Below are 22,149 nucleotides of genomic sequence, written 5' to 3'. Positions count from 1 at the left end.
ATGCACAGAGCATCTTGGACGATTTCAGTTATAAGTCCAATATGGCGCTGCTGACAATCAGACTTTGATATCTGACCACTGTGAAATGCAGACTCCGAGGGCTTGTGATCGGTAAAAATCGTGATATATTGACCCTCAAGTAAGTGCTTAAAATGAAGGACAGACAAATAAGCCGCCCATAGCTGACAATAAAATGTAGAATAATAAATCTAATTTTTTCTTACAAATGTTGAGCTTTTCCGGAGACAAACTTCTAACTTTAGGAGACATAGAAGGAGCATCTACTATATCAATAGAGGGGTTGACGTCTTCAGGAAGAACTCACTGAACATAGGGGAATGCATTCTGCGAAATGCAAAGTGGATGCAATGCCTCCTATTGTCAACTACCATCTAGAACCATTACCGTCTTGATCTCTGTAGAACAAGTCCATAATCCAATCAATATACCTATTTACTCATTAGTTTGATTCAAGATAGTCCTTGCCTCTAGAAAACAGATGAATTTTTTTATAAAGATAAATCTATCAAAAACATTTTTTGCTAATAAATTTCTGTGATTATACGTAAAAAAATGTCATACACATATTATTTAAAACGTTCAATTTCTGACTACAGATGTAATGAATTTCAATAAACAATCCAATGAAAATTAAAATTAAAATACATTTAAACTTCATGTTTTAAATGCTATATATAATGTCAATCCAAATAATAGTTACATTGTTTGTTATAAATATATTACTCTAATTTTATTTACATAAATTATTTATTTTATAACAAAAATAATCAATTTTCGACGGCGATTGCTTATCATCTTGAAATGCATATTATATTTCATACCATTGTTGACTTTATATTCACAAGAACTTCGCAAATCATAATTACCGGGAATTAAAGGCAAAATATAAAAGTAATGCTCAAAAGATGAGTAATGATCCAATTTAAAATTCCATCGTCAACGAGGTAAAAAAAAATGGTTAGTCCATCAAATTTACTCAAACTCTTACATGTTACTTTTATTTTACTTATAAATATACCATGGAAATTGTCAATATTATTCTTGACACTATAAATTCAATTATTTATGAATGAAAGTCAGCACTCCATACATGCACATGATACATCTATGTTAGTAGACTTATATAGCTCCACAGTTATTTGAGACAAACTAAAGGACTTTCATTTAAGGATACAGTTGCACATCAGAGATTGAAACACAACTAGATATATTTAGTTTCGTTATATTCCATTTCAGGGGAGTGTTATTCGATAGATACTCTGTAATGGGCTCCTTGCAACTTCGTATATGTATATAAAAGGGAACATGATAAATATTTAGAGACACATTGGTGAGGGTTTCGTTAGGCTTAAGAAGGAGATCCTTTATATCTTCGTTATATTACGCACATCTGGTACGCGATACAACATTCTATGGTCCACGTCTTCTCTCAAGATATATTGTACAATTGCATTGTCTGAAGGATTTAAATGTAAGTCATTTTTTTCAATAAACAATCTTCAATGTTTGTCACCAAATGATAAATAAGTAACTGTAATAGAAAGTGTCATATTATGATATACTTTTATTAAGGGACCTGGCAGTAGGGCCGTACGTCAGTATTGCGCTTTGTCCGCTTCAGCGGACCAAAAAAAAAAAAAACCTTACTCAACCGTCCACCAATCATATAGGTATGTAAATATAGATGAATTAAGTCATAATTAATTATTAAAATCTATTATATATATGTAACTTATGACCAACTCATAATAGTACTGAGTCATTATAATGAAATTACATATTTGTAGCACGTCCACCCAAAAGGAAGCTAGATAATTTTTCTCAAAATTGAACATGGAATACATTTTCCAACAAATTATAGTTCATTTAAATGAAAAAATGATTCTGATTAATCCTTTGGAGGCAACACAAATTGTACTTAAAGTAGCCAAAATTCACCGGCACATTTATAGAATTAGTAAATTAATAAATTATATCTCTAAGACAATATTGGGGCCAAATTAAGTCAGATAGATAAAACGGAGGTTTTAAACTACAGTTAACATTCTCGGGTATCTCAATTCATCGCAGAAATTTGAATTCAAATCCTGTAATTTACCGTAATATCTCTTTCAAATATTACCTGTCATTTTATAAATATAAATGATTGAACCTTTGAATATAAAACGCGTTTTCCGCTTCCCGTGATACATTTCTGATAATTAATAAATTACTGCAATTATTTCAAGAGTACTATACAGCCAAAAATAAAAAACAAAGACGCACACAACATTGTTTGTATGGATTTAAAGTACTTCACATTGAGTGGATATTTGAGTTAGATATTACGTTTAACGTTATTGGTTGCAAATGTGAAGTACTTTACAGCCAAAAAAAAAAAAAAAAAAAAAAGACACACAACATTTTTCGTATGGAGTACTCTTGAAATATTTAAGAGCGTGAGAATTTGTTTCATTGAATACAAGATAAATTAAATTATTACTGCTTAAAAGGGACATAAATAATAGTTATGTACTTTTTAGAGTGGATTGTTGCAGTAATTTATTAATTATCAAAAATGTATCACGGGAAGCAGAAAATGCATTTTAACAGAGAGTTGGTGATTTTTTCTATCTGTCAGAAGGAAATACAGAAGGACAACTTTAATGATCACAAAGTTAAACTCCATAAGAATGACCCCAGCTGCAAGTATCAAGTTAAAATTGATCATAAGAAGCAGAAAACATTGAACTTTGCTGTTAAGAAAACTTCCTCTGCTACATCCTCATCCTCAGTCACTGCCTCCTCCTGTCCCGATGACCCTGCTCCAGTTGAGGCCTTACTGCCTGAACCAAGATCTGAAAAGTCCGTTTCTGCTGAAGAGAAAGTTACTGCAGACACAGAAAATAATGGCAATTCATCAAATTACCCCAGCGGACAGATTTCTCATGGAATAAAACTTCCTAATCTCGATATCGGACCAATCTTCTCTCCCGAGCAGCTCTCTGTAGTCAACAACAACAATATTCCCTCTGCAGAGGACTCTGAGACTAGCGACAATTCCAGGGAGGTGAGAAGAGCAAGACTGAGGAGATGGAGTTTGTGGACGGAGGCCCAGAGTACCCTGTCGTCTTCACGAGCCAGCTGGGTGACCCGATACTTACCGGGCGGGAGCCAAAGCGGAAGGACATCCAGACCAGAACCAGAGTGGAGACTGAGCGGGAAACTGTGCCTAAAGTCAAGAGAGATCATCCTCTACAGCCCAAGTTGCAAACCTACAGTCCTCCGATAGATGACAAATACTCCAGAGACTTTCAATATGATTGGTTCCGTAAGTTCCCGTGGCTAGAATATAACGAGGTTGAAAAGTCAGCCAAGCGTTTCGCCTGTTCCAAATTTTCCATTTCCAACCTTGGGAAATTTTAGTTCAAAACATGGAAAAACAGTTCCTTGTTGAAAGTTCATTCTAACAACAAAAAACACAAACTGTCGATGGTAAAGTGGATCAATTTCCTCACATCAAAGAGAAAGAATACCTCGGTTCTCGGCCATGTTCAGTCTCAACATGCTGAGGAAGTCGTGAAGTGGCGAGCTTATTTGAGGTATCTTTTCCAAACTGTTGGGTTCCTCACAAAGCAAGGATTGGCTTTTAGAAGCGATTCCGAAACATGAGAAAAGTTGACGGAATCTAATGAAACAATTGAGGAAACTTCTTGGAGCTTTTGTCCCTGCGTTCACACGACAATCATATTCTCAAAGATAAACTGGAGGCTGAAGTCAAAAAATTTGGTTCAGCTGGGGCAGGCTTTGCCAAATGGACTTCACCTGACATCCAAAATTAGCTGATAGAGATTATAGCATCCAAAGGGACGGAAAATATAATTGAAGATGTCAAGACTTGTACCGGCGATGAGACATCAGATATGCCAAACAAGGAGCAGTTCAGTCTGTCACTGGGATATCTGACGAGTGAAGGCATCAAGAAAGAGAGCTTCCTCAAGCTTGTAAAAGTTACCCAGACTGACGGCAAATATTTGTTTGAGAAGCTTCACGAGGCTGTCAAGGATCTCGGCCTTAACCCCGCCCGCACTGTAGTTGTTGTTCCCACAGAGATGAATACCTTATTGCAAAGAATGCTTATCGTTCAGTGCTTAGAAAAGAGAAGAGAGAATCATGGAGAAATTTTTGTAGCAAAGTGAACGGTACAAATAATATTGCTCAACTTATAAGATTTCAAGTAACGACGTACAACTCTATTGTTCTTTTTAAAACTGATCAGGGTTATGCACAATCATTTACTAAATCACTAAAAATACTCATGGAAACTCATTTCCAACAATGTAGACTCCGCACGTCAGTCAAGTTCGTTGGCTATGCAGACGAAATCCTCCTTTTAATTATTAGAAAACATCCCCACCCCCTTGTCAATCCAATACAAAGGGCAATCAATACTGTTATTGAATGGGGAAAGGAAAATGGGCTTACCTTTAACCCATCAAAATCAAGTGCTATAGTATTTTTGAAAGTTTATAAACTTAGATCAAAATACTTGCCACAGTTAGAAATGGATGGCTAAGTGACGGAATATGCTATACATATGAAGTACCTAAGTGTTACATTTGATCTAGGACTCACCTGTACAGTGCATTTGAAAAATAAAGCCTCCAATTGTTCTCGGATATGGAATGTAGCCCAGACAATCATAGAACAAAAATGAGGACTGACCTCAGACATGGTTCTCTGGTTGTATGAAGCTATGATCAGACCTGTTACCTCCTATGGGTGTCTAGTATGGGGACATGTAAGCACTACAAAGAAAAGTGCAAGGAAAATATTAAACACTATTCAAAGGAAATCAACAGGCAACGAAATCATAATGGAGAACGAAAAATTTCTTACGTGATACCTGGGATAGAATAGGTAATATTCCTAAACGTTGTGGTGATCGGTTCCATAGTGATAAAATGTCGGAATGAATCAACCAAGTCAACTTCGTCGTCTAAGAATAACTCAAAGCCAGGAACTTTTTGAATATTCGTCCTGGAGGAAAAAATGAAGTGATCAGGAGAGATTTGTAGAATCCGTTTTATAACTAAAATATAGCACTCATCCTCATCAATGACTGTATTTTTTTTCTTATTTTTTGGAAAAGAAGTCTTCCATTCACATAGAATTCCGTGGTATTTAACAATATAATTTAAACATTCGGGCATAAAAATATTACAGTTTCTGTTTATAAACGTGCGGGCATAATTAAAATATTTGAGTCAATTTTTTTTTACGTCATCAATATACAAACACATTAATTACTTAATTCATGAGTGGGAAAATGTGGGGATTTTACTGGGAGCCCTGCCCAGACCTCTCTTTTCGAGTATCTCATTGAATTGAATTTTTTTTTTACTTTAATTCACATAGTTTTCTGTACATCAGGAATAAAGTAGAACGACCGAGTAAATCAATTCAAACTCGTCCTTCGAAAATGACTTATATTTAAATTAAACGTTCAGCTATTTAAATGAAATTTATACCACTAATCAGTGTGGTAAAGATGAGTAATTTTTATGTTATGTATATTAAAGACACACCAGGACTCCTTCAAGAGGGAAGAATACGAAATTGAGGTGAATTTAGGATTAATATAAGCAGGATTTTCAATAAATTAGCTTTGAATAGACCAAGATAACTCCCTCTGTTAGTTATAGGGTATATATTTTTTTTATTATTCTTGCTCTATATAGAAATTCATCAGTATAAGGGGATTCGATAAAAACCCTTGAGCGACTGATATATTTATTTTGTATCATCCTTTGGCATAACGTCGGGCCTACTAGTTAATGAAGAAAAGTCGAGCATAATCACAAATAATTCATACATTGTAAATATATATATCGACTGATACTCCAAAACAGGATCAGAGTACTTGGTGAATTCATTAGAACATACATCATGAGTTGCAACAAGAGAGCAACTCTATCCAAAATATATATGACAGTAACAGTTTCATAAAGAAGTGTGGATTTTATAAATCGGATTGAATTTATCTATGAAACTCCTCCGTGATTTTCTAAAGGTCTACATATCATGCAGATAAGTGAATTTGATGAAAATTTGAGCAAGGAGGTGGACAAAGTTCTTCCTGGATTCCTTGATCTCAGTACGAAATGTAACATCTCTATGAAGAGAATAATGTCTCTGAAGAGGTGAGGAGGTATAGGAGTTATTAGTTTCCGAGACATATGGAAAGCTATGTTAGCCCGAGTGGTTGGTGAAATACGTAAAAATAAAGGACTTCTGGAGCCACTTTGTCATAGGTAACACCTTAAATGAAGAGAAGTGTCATCAAGGCATAAAGTCGATTTTTCAAAAACTAAGTAACCATATGGTTATATAAATAAAGCTTATGGGTAATACAACAGAAACGTTCCTATCTTGTGCACTAAATGTACCTCTAGCTGATAAACTTACAGAAGTGAATCCTACATTTCTGAGGAATTGTGTGGAAATTATTGGAGATCTGGTGGGATAGCCTAACAATCTTCTGGATAGATTGACTTTTAAAAGGTTTACGTGGTTACAGAGGAAAAACCATATCATATTACCTTGTTTAAATAATATCTCATTCTGGAGTTAGGAAAACACAATGAGTGTTAAATCGATTCGAAGATTATTGTTCCAGTCGTCATTGGATGTAGTAAAATCCGGGGTTAAATCGTAGGAGCGTTGATATCTTAGCTCCTCAGGCCTGTATGAGCTACACAAATCATCTCCTTGCTCCATCTGAGAAATGGTTCGCTTATAAAGTAGTGACAGGATCACAGGAGGTATCACAATATCTTTAAATTAATCCTAACTGTTATTTCTGCAATTTAGAAAGAGAGACAGCTTCACATCTTCTGTGCGAGTGCCCAGTTTTGAAACTTTTTATTCTACTCTTAGAGAACTGGTAAAGGAACGCTTCAGAGACTCAGTAAGCAAAAATAATATTTCCACACTAGCTTCCAATGACAAAATATATGATCACCCAGTGATCGTGAAAATTCTATTCCGTATTTACACCATTAAAGCATCCAGCTCCAAACTTGACGGTGGTGCAATAAATATTTTAAGAACCTATATCAGCATTTAAATACAATTAATCATAGGTCTTTACTATATGTTTGTGTTTTATATATTTTTTATTACTCTATTGTAGCATTCTGTAACATGTTTCCAGTACTTGAAAATCTTTCAAATAAATTCGAGTTATGAAAAAAAGAAGGTACAAATGAAGAGAAGATAGTTGAAAGGCAAATTCAAGTGTAAATAAAGCTCTACAATAAAAAGAATAAGTTTCCAAGACAAAATGGTGTCCCGATTACATTTTATAACAAATAAAGTTCTTTCTAAGTCTGTTGTAAAAAAAAAGTATAGATTGAAGCAATATCGCGAGGGCTTTTAGATAAACACAATGGGAACTCTTATAATAATTCCTACAAATATCAAAGATCCAAGATATGTCCAAACCTAAGGCCAATCACAAATCCAAACACCTTTTATAAAATATGCCGTGGTGTCTATAGCAAGAGAATTTGGAAGGGCATTCCTTATATCATTCACCATGCTCAGAATATAAATAAAGGAATTATGGATTTAATAAATGCAGAAAAAGAAACAAAGCATAACGTGGCATTGATGTCCATCACTTTAAAAAAACACTTTTTTACAGCATTTCTCATAATTTCATATTGGCAAGCTTTATTACTTACGTTTATAGCAATAAATACATGAAGATGGTTGCTCTTTGCCTGCGTAACATCGGTACAAAGTACTCAAATGATGTAAACAACTTTGAAATTAGACCAGGTTGTTATCAGACCTATTCATCTTAACGATTGACTAAAAAATCAAGAAAATTGAAAGCAGATTCGATGAAAGGCGTAAACCTGGGGAGTTTTGAACACAAGGTTGAAGATTTTGCAGATGATTTTACTGTTTTGTATTTTTGGAAACTAGAAGTAGTTGTGAATTCTGTGAGTTGTACTCTACGGATTCTTATAATTTTCGAATCAACTTGTTAACTTAATAATTCTATGCAACATAGAAAATATCTTTCCCGGTTTAGTAATAGAGATAGTACCTAAAAAAGAGATATAATAAACGATATATTCATAAATTAATTATATTCTTGCTCAAATTTTGGTCTAATCTATCAACTCCATCCATATATTTATTATGAATTGAAATTGCGTTTGGCTGTTCTATGTTGAATCTACTACGTTTTTCTTTGATGTATCGACTTGCCATTTTTAATGTTTCCTTTCATTATAATGTTGAAGCAACAGTAACGACTTTATCATCTCTCATAGAATAAGAATGACGTTGGGCTTTCTTTTGTTTACTACAAAAGAGCTTCCTTTTGTTTACTACGAAAGAGCTTCCTTTTTTTCATACCATCGACTGTGATCAAGGGTGCATTGCCAATTGTAATGGGTCAAGTTTTTCTAGTTACAGCAATACCTCCAATTTTAGCAATTTTAAAAGTCTAGGACTCGTAACGAAGTTAACAATTAGTACATGGTAGTTCGACTGGGAAAGCTTCCATTTTATGAGAAAATCATAATTATCTAAGTTATCTTCATCTTGTTCTTCGTCATCAAAAATGGCTCCCTTATAATTTTTCACCAAGAGAGACGCTTGTGCCAAGAGTTGATTATTTTCTAGCTTATTTATGTTTGAATCCTTCTCGTCACCCAAATAAATATCACTGTTACTATTATACCATGTTATTGGTGTCTGAATGAAGATATTATATACCCGTCCATGTTCGATATCGGGATCACATTGTTAATCCAAATATTCTCGAACCTGATACTATTTTTTTTCAAAGAGTCCATAATAATAAGAATGTATTTTTTTAAACACAAATGTTTTAATATACTCATAAGTAATACAGCTATTTTGAAAATGTATTAGAATCAATTTCATAAAAAAAATAACAAACAGATTAAATATGTCCTACTACTATGACTACAATGTAGCTTTCCATTACTTTTTTCCTCCTATAACTTCACTATGAACGTAGACATAGAAATTCAATTGTGAAGAAAACCTTGTACCCTCCCATTAACAGCTTCATCTTTAACTAACGCTCGAAAACGTCGATTTTCGGAGCATATACTATTTTTATTTATTAAAATTCTTCCTTCATGAGACAATAGGCTAAAATCAATAGTTTAAATGATTTTTAATTTTAAAAATTAACATTGATCACACGCGGCTACTTACTCAATTTTCAGACTTTAAGAAAAAAATAATAATAGTAACAGTTTAGGAAAAAAAAAAAGATTTGATGAGTCTGAATTACTTTAGCCCATCTAAACTCACATTCATTTTTTTGTTTGAATAAATTACTTCCCTTTATTTATTTTTTAATATGAGTTGAAATAAACGTCTGAAAGATTTAATTCATTTTATACATTGCAAGGTTAATAGAAAAACAAGGTAAGAACATCATGTAATAGGGCTTCCCAGAATTTTCAACTTGAAGTATCGTACGTCTGCTGAGCAAAACAGACTGCTTTTGAGAAAACATGCAACAATCATAGTCTTTGACGTCACAATTGCTAAAATTTTCAATTTAATATATCGTACAGACTGCTTGGCGAGAAAGATAGATTTTGACAAAACATGTAACCAATTATACACTATGACATCAATATTAAAAAGTGTGGTGGAAATCAAACATCACTTGTACTCGCGTTATGCTATAACCTTATATTTTTATTAACCCTGATATAGTGCTCCTTGTAAATTATAATCCCTATTTTCTTCTTTATATAGTATTACTATATGATATACATAAAAATGTGCTGTTTGGTCAAATAAATTACTGTTTTGATTAGAAAAGGAAGCCAGTAGGTAGATTTTTTTTCCCCTTCATTATTTATTAATATTTCTTGTACAACATCTCCCTCCAATAAAGACTATAGTATACTGCCTTCCTTCCTGAATATAATTATTTTTCTTAGTCAAAAACCTTTAAAAAGTTCCATCTTTGCCCGGATTGCATTTAATTGAATCTCCATCTATATGTTTTCCCTTGGAGTTCTTATTTTTCTATTTGGATGTCCTAGCAACCTCTTTCCATCATGTTTTGTGATAGTGACTTCTGACCTCGTAAATCATTGCCTCTATGCTCAGTAATACAGAGTTTCCTATAAATCTTCTACATAATAATTTTATAGTGCTATAAGAATTAACGAGTTCCATAAAACGACAGAATAATTGACTGAAAGCTCAAGTGAAGAACAGAAAGAGTTCTCATCTTCCATCGACTGCTCCTTCAAAGAAACTCTGAAGTTCTTTTGTTCTTAAGTCAACCCTGCTTTGTCTCTAAATCTAAGAAGCATATTTAATTGATAATAGTCCTTCACTTTCCTTGGTGTATGTATATAACACAAAAATAACTTATATCTATCAGAATTCCATTTATAAAGTGGAGTTTTGATGTATAATCTATATAATCTGGACCCTTTATTTCTTTATTATCTGTGTGCCTCTTTTGTTATTCGAAAAAGAGTGGAAGATAATTCTAGACTCTTAAAAGTTATAGACCTCTCTTTTCTCGATTCTACTAATAAATATATATATATTTCTGTATAAAAATTTCTCATTTCATTTTGTATATGTAAAGTGTCACTAATAATTTGTTGAATCTATTTGCTTTATTTTATATTAATAACTTCTATATCATATCATATGTTCTTTGAATTTTCTTTGCTTATAACTTCCATTAAAATTTATAATGGATGTTATTATTTTTTAGTTGTATTTTTCTAAAATTTACTATGATTAACATGCATAATAATACTTAAATAATTTTTTTTGATAATGGTCAATGTAATGATAAAGACGCCATACTTCATAATAATTAATACAACTATATAATAATGTGCTTTATACAAATTCAAATAAAGTAAATACAAATTTTATTTTCGATATTGAAATTCCCTACTCATCGTGAATGAATTTCTTCAATGTTGCAAAGAAATTTCCTTCGTAAGGAGGAGTTGAATCTGCTCTCTTGACATGGATGATCAATTTAGAAGTATCTTTCTTCGATTTTCCTTATCTGACTTTGGTACTATCTTTTGGAGAACACATCTGAAGAGGTTCTTTTTTCTGTCTTATCAAAAATACAGGCAATGATTTTCGCAGTTGTATATTAAATTATAACTAGATTTACGAGTAACGAAGAAAAACTACCTGAATGGTCTAAAAGGGGATATTAGCTTCAAATGACGTGAAATGTGTTTGTTTAACATCCGTTTCTTCGGGTAAACATTTGGGTATGCTCTATTGATTTTAACATGTAGGTGTCCAATTTATTTAAGATAATTATAAGACTTATTAGCGTATTCGAAGTATTATAAGATGAAAACGGGTTATATCTATATTAATAATTAGTATATTTATTACTGTTTAAAAATGTCTCATTATATTTTATATATATATAATTTACATTTATCGCTAATAATTTGTTGAATCCATTTGTAATATTTATAACTTATATGTCTTATCATTTGTGACCATTAATTTTTTTGATTTTCTGTGTATAACTTCTATTAAAACTTTTAATTAATATTTCTTTGTAATAATTAATCGTTTTTTAAGTTGTTGTTTTATTTTACCCATACTTTTTAAACTTAATATTACAAATATACGTTAAAATATTTTAACTTATCAATTAAGTAATAATTTACTACTACGGCTAAAGTGTTAAGCATTAGTTTTTGATTACTCATTGTATAATATATGATATTACATATGTTGATAATCCAGTTTAGAATGGGCATGTTAAAAAAACCAAAAATCAATTGGGTATCCTTAACTATTTAAAGAATGTTTTAGCGAAACACGAATTTTGTACAAATGAATTAAAGCAAATAATGATATTTATGTTTGATTGCATAATCTAAACTGATTTCAGTCTTTCTCTCTGTGGTCTGAATTCGGACATATCTGGAATTAAAGTAATTCAGGACTATTATTGTTCAGAGTCATTTTTTATACTTAAGACAATCACCATATTAAAAGTACAATTAAAAGAACTTATGTAAAAGGGTTGTTTATGATGATGGAAGTGTTATTATTGATTCTTTATCTTGCTATGTACTCGACATATTTCCAGTTTTATACTAAAAAATGTTGAAAAACGACACTCTTCCTTAAATTTTTATAACTTATTCATCATCCATAGTGATAAGAAATATCATAGCGTATATCATAGAAAAATATTCAATGTTTCATTCAAAAAATATTTACATAAAGAATATACATCTCCAAGGATTTTTGTTCGATTTTTATTTTTTAAATGGTTCTACTTTTTATAGGGATATACTATCAAATAGGGAACATTATAATCATATTGCTTACAATTTCAATGATAATTTCATGACGCCATACCCCATAATAATATTATGATATTACTTATCATTATATAATACCTAGATTCATATAAATTCAAATAAAATATTATAAAATTATTAATTATATTTGAAGTATTTAAATTCTATACTCATCGTAAACGGATCTCTTCATTGTTTCGATCCAAGTATCTTATTCGCAAGGAAGGAGTCAACTACTGATACGGTCCGTTTAGAAGAACCCTTGGTATTCATATGCAGTCCATTTCTTCATCAAAAGGCCATGAAGATAGATTAAAATATCTAATTACAGTAAGGATTGTGCTAGAGTTATAGATCTTGATGGGGGCATTGTTCATGACAGTCTATGAGTCTGGTCTTCTATACTTTGTTGAACAAACTTACGTTATTTTGAATGTTGATTAACATGAGATATGCATTAGAACTTAAGCATATCTTCCAATAGGTCGGTTAACCTTCCTAAGACATCAAAATAAGCTTCTCGGCAGGATGCTAGAACTAGAAGTATCTCTAATGGGCAAGAATTTATAAATTTGTGTCGGATAATATCATCTGGCACTTTGATTTTTCCAACCATCTCACTAAGTTACTTCAAATAGAGAAAATGTGTTCGACTAAATTAAAGACATTCCATATGCCCTCAAGATCTCTAATAGGGCCCCTTTATCTCCCAGCAGGATGGGGCACCTGCCCATACCTCTGGAATGACTCAGGATTGGCTCGCTGCCGACATGCCGATGAAAATATTTTGTGAAATAAAACTAATTATATTTATTATTATATCACTGAAAATTTTATTAATGATTGACATATTTAGTTATATGTTGTTGTTTTTTTTGCGTTTAAGTACTCGAATCCAGTATTTATATTTATAATTGCTTCAAATCCCCTTTCTTCCTAAAATCGTTGTTATGCATATATATAATTAATTAAATAATTATATTTCCCCTTCTGAATTTGTTGTTTTAGCATATCAATTGCAAATAGTCGACAATATAAAGTTATTAAAACGTTCACAAACTTAAGATTTTTAAAACTAATAGTCATTTTTTTTTGCTATAGAAGTCTATTTTTGTGGGTTCTACAAAATTTTTTTTGTGAGCATCTTTAAATTATTACCAAATGTGTTCATAGTTGAGAACATGGTCTTTCATAACACTATATTTTATGCCAATCTTTTGTTGTCATAACTTAAATATTACAATAAACCAAACATGAATTTATTTGTAGTTGTTTATGTTTGTTTTGTTTTCAATTTATGTTCAATTTTTATTTAATCCAAGAATATACCTATACAGAGATGTGAATTATTAATGCTTATTGATTATTTAATCAAGGTCAATTTATTTTTATACCTAAAGGGTAATTAAACTTCAATTATATTGTCATTCTAAAAAAAATTATGGAAATTAAGAAATAACTTCATAAAAATATTATATAATAGTTGACAAGATATATATTTTTTTTAAATCTAAGCCTAACGTACGAACAATTTAGTTAATATGATGACTTATGTTAAAGTCTCCAAATTCGAATACTTTGAACTTCAAGTCTATCCTAATTACCATTCATAACTTTATTGTTTATACTTTAAAAACAGTTTAACATTAATATTTGATAATAAAGTAGTTTAAATTTTTATATCTAATTTAAAAAGTGAGTAATAATACATTGTTTCCTTTATTCTATCACGCAGACTTTCCTCCAAAAAGAAATAGAAAAAGGTTCAAGACGTCAGCTAGTTAGCCAAATAAGTTAATCATAGCCAATTGTAGAGAAACACCCGTGCAAGGAGAAGGGGGGGGGGAAGACATATGGTATCATTGTTTAAAATACTGATGTGATTATCATCTCCCTGCTTTATTATGATTTTTGAGGGTATAACGAAAGTATTTATTAACAAAATGTTTAATGAAGATATACTACGTATAATTGACTTAGACGTTTTTTATCCGTTACAGTAGATTTGAAAACGTCACACTTCATAAAATTGTAATTCATTATTAACCTTATTCTCAGAATAATAGCTAATGAAACGACAAAGTAGAGTATTTCGAAATATATTTGAAGTTCCATGTTTAAAAAGAAGGCTTTAATTAAATATAATATACATACTAAAAAATATACCATCATAGATTTATGTTAAATATACAAAATTAAACAATTGGAATCATATAACTGATAACAATAAATTATAAATACAGAATATTGAAAAAATAGATTGATCCAAATAATATTTTCTTGTTATGACATCGGACTCCAGTTAAATATTTCATAACTTTAGGTTACAAAACACAAGCGAGACGTGGAGTTTAATCAAAAAGATAATCACCCCTCCTCTTCATGTGGAATTTGCTATATATAATTGTGCACAGGATATATATATCTCTACCGATGAGGTCTAACTAATTATTAATAATGAAGTAAATGTCAAAATCATAAAATTAAACAATAAATATACTAATAAAAAAATGTTACAAATAAATCCATTTTAAAGATCTAGAGCAAAAGCTAATTATGTAGTAATGTCCGGCGATATTACTCCTTATTAAGAGCATCAAAAAAGTTTTTCCCCCGTTATTTATGTTTACATAACAATAACAACATACTATTATGATGAAGGATATACGCAATTGTTAATTATAATGCTACACCCAATGTAACTACGCCCGTTGATGTGACCATTTAAACAGTTGTATTTGCCTTTTATGAGTTTTCTGAACACCATTTCTTGGAGCCTATCAACCGTAGCTAAGCCTTAAGTGATAAAAAAGTAATATTTATTGACTATGTAATATTGGAAAACCTAATGATCATACCCAAGTATTTAAGTGAAGAAACTAGTCACAGACAAACTAGTTGCGAACCACCCAAAGCTACTACCCCCGTTGTTGTGACCATTTAAGCAGTTGTTTTTGCCATTTAATGAGCTGTGTTTCATAATTCTTGATATGTTTAGCTAAAATAGAATCATATTTTATGGTTAGATTTAAAAAAAAATTGAATACTTACTGTTAGATAGTACAAAATTCAGAGTTCCATTTCGAAATTAGTAAATATTTTATACTTTTTAATAATAACTTGATCGTCATTTGGTGGGGATGACTCAAAACATTTTTATATGTTTTTCTATAAATTACATCAGTACCAACATCCTCCATTAATTTAATGATGGTCCCTCGGGAAGAGACGGGGTTACCCGTGTATATCTCCATAATTTTTTTTTGAACGTAGATGATTAGCAATAGATAAGGGTATATATATGCAATAAGCATCTTTGTGAGATCAGAGTTAAAGTCTGACTTGATGTATTCATCATTAACTTGATTTTTTAGATGAATATCCATGCTCTTGATATGAGATGAGGATAATGAGTGGCGTGTAATTCTAGACAGGGGACTAAAGGCACATTTATATCGACAAATCCGACAAGCCATCTTGTTTCTTGTCCGGTAAGCATTTTCCAAATTCCTGGGGCTCCATTTTCATAAATCCAGACAGAAGGCAACGTTATTTTAGACATTTTATTCAGTTCTCTATCGGTTATCAGCATCTAATATTATATTAATATTGAATAATAAAGGTGGGAATGATAACGTTTTTGTTAGAAGAAGATGAATACTGTTTAAAAAATGATTCCATGCGTATTTATTCTTTCCTCATCGCACGCTTTTCTATTCTTACTAAAATTACCACCCTTAATCATAGCAAGAGCTGTTTATCTATTAAGTTCTCCCAGACTGGCATTACTATATTATTTTCTAAACAATTTTATAATGAATATGATATATTGGTATTCCATAATATTAAAATCCTACATAGTATTTTACTCGATACGGCATTATAATATTGCTTATTAAAATAACTAGAAATAAAAGGTATGTCAATTACGCATATTTGGACTGATGTGTGTCTTCCACCACGCGTTTTTCTTTGTCGATGCAGTGTGACGTATTAAGCGATATACTATTAAATTCATTGATTGAATTTACGCATAATAATTAAGCATAGAATACTTTTCAGTTTTTAAAACTAAATATGCATTAAAAATAAAATATTATAGAGGGAACATATTTAGAAAACATAAAAAAAATAATTAAATTACTTGAAAACCAGCTATAAAATAATATTAGAACAGGATAAAATTTCATATTTAATTACTTTAAAAGTACAAACAAAATGTGTCATCTTATTTTCCTAGCTAATTTATTTTTTATACATCCCTTATTTAATTTATTAATATATTTTAGTCGAAAAAATGTTCGAGTCCGTATACATTTTTTATAACTTCAGGAGGTATATTAGGTTGTTTACTTTGGATAATTTTTATCGGTTTATCCATAACAAATGGTTTAGTATTGACATAATTGTCTTGCCATTGATTAAATTCGTCTTCCGTTTCCTTTGAAAAGCTTATAAATGATTTAGATGGTTGAATGAATCCCCCTCTTGATAAAGTTTGTAGCCATGGACTAGGCGGAACATTAGGATATACCCACAACGTATATAAATCCCTCTTTCTGACAGTTGATTTTGTTGAGAATACTCGCAAAATCTCCTACATTGTAATTTATATTTCATCCTTATCGCCAGATTCTGGGATTCGTATAAATACTTTTGTCCTTTTTGAATGGATGAGAAAAATATGTTTTATCTGTAGATAATCTTAGTTCTGTCTAAAGGCGCATATTTTTGGGTCCCATATCAGAAACCAATCCAATTATATTAATCCTATTATTATCTAATTCTAAAATAACGTTGAATAGTAGCTCCTTCTTTACCGGACAGTCATAGTCGAAGAAAATTGGTTGCTTCCAATTATTTATAAATCTTCGAATGAATATAACCTGAATTCGAGACATAAAATAAGAGTAATATTATGTCTTTCAAAGGCGACTCCTTCGATTGCAGGCTCTTTCCCAAATCTTTCTGCTTAAGCAATGTTTACTCATTTACGTTTTTGTTGCTTGTAGTATATTTATCATTACTCATTATTGTGTTTTCTACTTTTAATATATTATCATTATTCATTGTTGTGTTTCCTACTTCGGTCCATTTTGTGTTTAATAAAGCCTACATTTGGTAACTAAAGTGATTTTCTAATTTCAATTTATTAAACACAATTAATATAAAATATAAGTATGGAGAAGAACTTGAAAACTGAGCGTTTTGAAGCAAATCCCAACAACGCCTCAGCCTCAAGAGTGAGGACGCATTGGTTAAACTCATTCGAGAATTTCATCATGCGGGTGGTTCCTACAAGCTCTCAAACTCAGGAAAGGAATACACTTCAACTCCTCTCTCATTATATCAGCTCTAAGGTGAATGAATATATATCTGAGTGTAAAACTAATTTTTCTGTCGTGTGTGTCTTGGATTCCGTATACATCAAGAAAAAAAATGAGATCTTTGCTCGACATCAGCTCGCTACTCGAAGCCAGATTCCAAGTGATTCTCTTGAACAGTTCTTTCAATCACTTAAGTTTTGGGAAAATAATGTCAATTGAAACTGCAAACAATTCACCAGATTAGGGAAGATTATATAAGGGATTCATTCATTACTGGCATGTCTTCTCATCATATTTGACTAAGACTTTTAGAAAATAAATATACTGAAGCTTATGAACAAGCGCTAGCTATTGAGATGACCAGCCTTATTCTTTTGGAAACTCCTATGTTAATGCGGTCCATCGCTTGGAAGAGGGAAAGGCTATCCGTCCTCGATCTCCAATGCAAACTCCTCCACTTGAACCTGATGAAAATTATACATTTGCCGCCCTCAATACTCTGTGTATGTTCTGTGGATATTCCCAACATCGATCTACATGCCCTGCTGCAAGGAATGTAATCTGTAAAAATTGTGCTAAAAAAGGTCGTTATGCTAAAGTTTACTAATCTAGTGCGAGTTCTAAACTAAGTAGATATTCATCGGCTCTTTATATTGCCTCTACATTAGTTAAAAAATTCCATCTCAATTGAAGTTTTCAGTAGTAAGCATAATAATAAATGAGTGTGAATTTTCTGCTTTAGTGGATTCTGGGAGCACTAACAATTTCATTGATACCTGCCTCGTAAAGGAGAACCGTTGCTCTATCAGGACTACCAAATCTCGGATCACTATGGGCTCTATTGCTCACTCTTCTGATGAAGTTGGGAGTTGCTCCATTCAGGTTAGTCTAAATGATAATAACTACTCCAATTTCGAAAATTATGTTATGAATAATCGAGGTTACGACGGCATCTTCGGACAAAATTTCTTATAATTACATTCGAAAGTGAGTTTCATCTTTGGAGGATCGAGAAAAACCTCTAACTATTTCTGCGAGTTTAACTGCCATGAATGTTACTCTACCCTCTCTTTTTGCAAAGTTATACCCCTCGTGTAAACCTATAGCGATTATATCTCGGAGACATGTTTTTGCTGATGAAAAGTACATTAAAAATGAAATTGAAAGGCTCCTTGAAGAAGGAATTATCGAACCAAGTATGTCTCCTTGGAGAACCCAAATATTAATAACCCGTAAAGAAAACCACAAGAAACGACTTGTCATCAATTAATCACAAACAATAAATCGATTAACTTTACTCGACACTTATCCTCTTCTTCGAATTGAAATTATGATTGTGAAGGCAGCTAAAAATCAATATTTCAGTATTATAGATCTCAAAAGTGCCTACCACCAAGTTCCTATTCAAGAAAAGAGAAAAAATACACAGCTTTTGAAGCTCAAGGTAAACTATACCAGTTCACTTGTATACCATTTGGGGTAACAAATGGTGTTGCTGGATTTTAGCGGGTAATAGATATCGTTATATCTAAAGAAAGGCTAGATACAACCTTCGCCTACATAGAAGATGTAACCATATATGGTCCTACACAGGAAGAACATGATTGTAATTTAAAAGCTTTTCTTCATGCAACGAAGAAATATCATCTCAGCCTAAGCTCACAGAAGAGTTCGTTCTCTGTATAGAAGATTCCCTTGCTCAGGTGTACTGTGGGAAATCAAGCAATTAAACCTGATGCAGAGCGATTGCAACCTTTATTGCAGATGCCAATTTCTGGATCCTTGCCAGTACTAAAACGACCTTTGGGTATGTTCTCTTATTATTCCAAATGGATCCCTAGCTTCTCTGAAAATATACACACCCTTTCTAATTCTAATAAATTCCCCTTGGGTGAAGAGGCTGTAAAAGTTTTTGAGGATTTGAAGAAAGAACTTTCTGAAGCTTTCTAAAGCCTTCCCAAAATCTCGTTGTTGAGAATAATGCATCTGATTATGCCTTTGAAGCCACTCTTAGTCAGAGTGGGAAATATGTTACATTCTTTTCTAGAACAATATCAAAATCCGAACACCATCATTCTACCATAGAAAAAGAAGCTTATTTTATTGTAGAATCCCTCAAAAATGGAGACATTTCCTCTTAGGGTAACCATTCATACTAATTACTGATCAAAGAAGTATTAGTTTCATGTTCAATAACATCGATTCAAATAAAATTAAAAACGAAAAAATCATGAGGTGGAGGATGGAATTAGCTTGTTTCCACTATGAAATAATTCATCGACCAATGAGCCAAATATTGTAGCTGACACTTTCTGTCGGATCTGTAGCTCTTTACAAAAACTAATTCCTTGAGTTTGCTGCTCTGCACATGAACTTGATGAGCTAGCGTCGCTGCATAAGAATTTCTGTCATCCTGGAGTAACAAGACTAGCTTACTTCGTAAGGGCTCGAAACTTATCTTTTTCAACTGAAGAGATCGAAAAGATTGTCTGTAATTGCAGAGTATGTCTTGAGCTTAAACCTTGATCTTTTAAACAACCCGAGAATGTTCTCATCAAAGGATATCGACCATTGGAATGCCTCAGTATTGACTTTAAGGGGCATTGCCATCATGTCCTAAAAATAAATACATCGTTGATGAGTATTTGCGATTCCCGTTCGCCTATTCCCCTCAAGATATGACTTCAACTGTTTTGGATTGTTTGTCGGATCTTTTTTCGTTATTTGGCTTACCGTCTTTTTTTTAGACAGTGGAACATCGTTTTTGTGAACCCAGCTCCAAATTTGTATAACTTCCAAAAGAATATCTACTAGCATAACGACGCCGTACACCTCAAAAGAAAATGGGCAAGTTGAAAATATAATGGAATTATTTCGAGCTCGATCATTCTTAATGCTGAAGACAATAGATATGCAGGTATAAGAGTGGGAAGAATGTCTTAAGGACGCCCTGCATTCTATCAGATCTTTACTATGCACTTCTACAAATTGTACACCCCATGAGAGAATGGTCAACTTTAATAGTAAAACGACCAAATGTCAAAATCTTCCATGTTCGTTAATGAGACCCAGCGGGGGTGTAAACTTGAAAAGCAAAGTTAGAAAAAAAACAACAACCCAATCGTAAATGAGGTAAAGCTCGTGTCAGCAAATCCCGTGGTTGGTTGTGTCCGGCTCCCACATGGAAGGGAATCCAATGTACCTTTAGAGCACCTAACCCCCAAAGAGCTTGATTGTGAGAATCTTGATCCATTGGAGGAAATTACAAATAGTGGTACTGTAATCTCTCAAGAAGAGGCTACTTTTGAAGTGAACTGAGAAGCAGGTACATCAACAGAACTGTCAGTCCCTGAAATCAGGAGATCTACCCGTATCTGAAGTAAAGCTGCGTATTTGAGTGATTACGTACGAACTTTTGTGAGGGGGAAGAATGATATAAAATTCATTGTGTTGGCTTGTGAATTTACTCAAATGAAATAGTTATGTCGTATGAAGTGAGACAAAATAAATCGACAGCTGACAACAAAGTACAGAGAGACATTTTTGTGTTAGCGATGTAACGTCGTGGTAGTATGACGTACTCCTATTCCAACTCAAACCTAAACAGTTGGCATACCACACGAATAATATTACCATATATTTTTATAAATGCTCAAGGGTGTGCTAGTTCCGCTCAACTTATTTTTTAAAAGATGTCCATCTTTGATTATAATATTGCTACGTAATATTTTATTAAAAACGTAGCTATGCATTTGTATATCATAGCCAAAATGACTCGCAGAAATTATGGGCGGGATTGTATTTTCCACTTAATTACCTCTGTCTACTAGGATGGAATAGGAGGGGGGATCCGCTCTGCGGACTCTCTGTGAATGTGATTAAGAAATATTCACGGATCATTAAAAAATGTGATTGTTGGTAACCATACGAATTCATTTGGATCAAAATATGAGCGACATGTGGATAGAGATTATCTTAGCTAAGTTACAATATATTTTTCCTTATGATGATAGACTCAAAATGACGATTCGTAGAACACTTTGGACTAACAAAAATTATACTTCCATGAAATTCTTAAAATGGATTTTTGAATCCATCATTTGTACTCATCAAAATTAAATTTTAATGATAATGAAAAAAAATTCCATCTTAATTCACATTTAATATATAAAATTTGTAAAATTTATACAAATCTATTGTATTAAGTTGGTAGTAATATTGATGAAAGGCTTTATTAACACCAATTTTCCATTTTTTAACTTAAATAACACGAATTATAAACATAACGAAGATATTTTAAAAATGGGTTTGGGATATTTCAACATTCAACGAGATAATCATTTTCCAAAATATATTAATTTTGAATTTAGATTGTCATATGTATCTATTTAACATAAGTGCAGTGTATTTTATTCTTAAGGATATAATACATC

The 22,149-nt window shown here is 32.1% G+C and overlaps 1 protein-coding gene and 1 long non-coding RNA gene across 4 annotated transcripts in view; one reads left to right on the top strand and one right to left on the bottom strand.

Annotated features, from left to right (window-relative positions):
• LOC121127131 (uncharacterized) overlaps window positions 1-22,149 on the top strand; it is a 100,558-nt gene that overhangs the window by 3,448 nt on the left and 74,961 nt on the right. The window lies entirely within an intron of this gene.
• LOC139906822 (uncharacterized) lies at window positions 14,473-21,855 on the bottom strand. Of its 2 annotated transcripts, XR_011782806.1 has the most exons (3): window positions 15,441-21,848; window positions 15,248-15,387; window positions 14,473-15,185 (listed from the first exon to the last, which is right to left on the bottom strand). It is a non-coding gene; the product is annotated as an uncharacterized lncRNA (long non-coding RNA). The 2 variants fall into 2 exon arrangements; XR_011782805.1 differs by having other exon boundaries at window positions 15,248-21,855.

The sequence above is a fragment of the Lepeophtheirus salmonis genome, chromosome 12 (assembly GCF_016086655.4).
Source record: "Lepeophtheirus salmonis chromosome 12, UVic_Lsal_1.4, whole genome shotgun sequence".
Taxonomy (NCBI): domain Eukaryota; kingdom Metazoa; phylum Arthropoda; class Copepoda; order Siphonostomatoida; family Caligidae; genus Lepeophtheirus; species Lepeophtheirus salmonis.
This window is presented reverse-complemented; position numbering and strand designations above follow the sequence as displayed.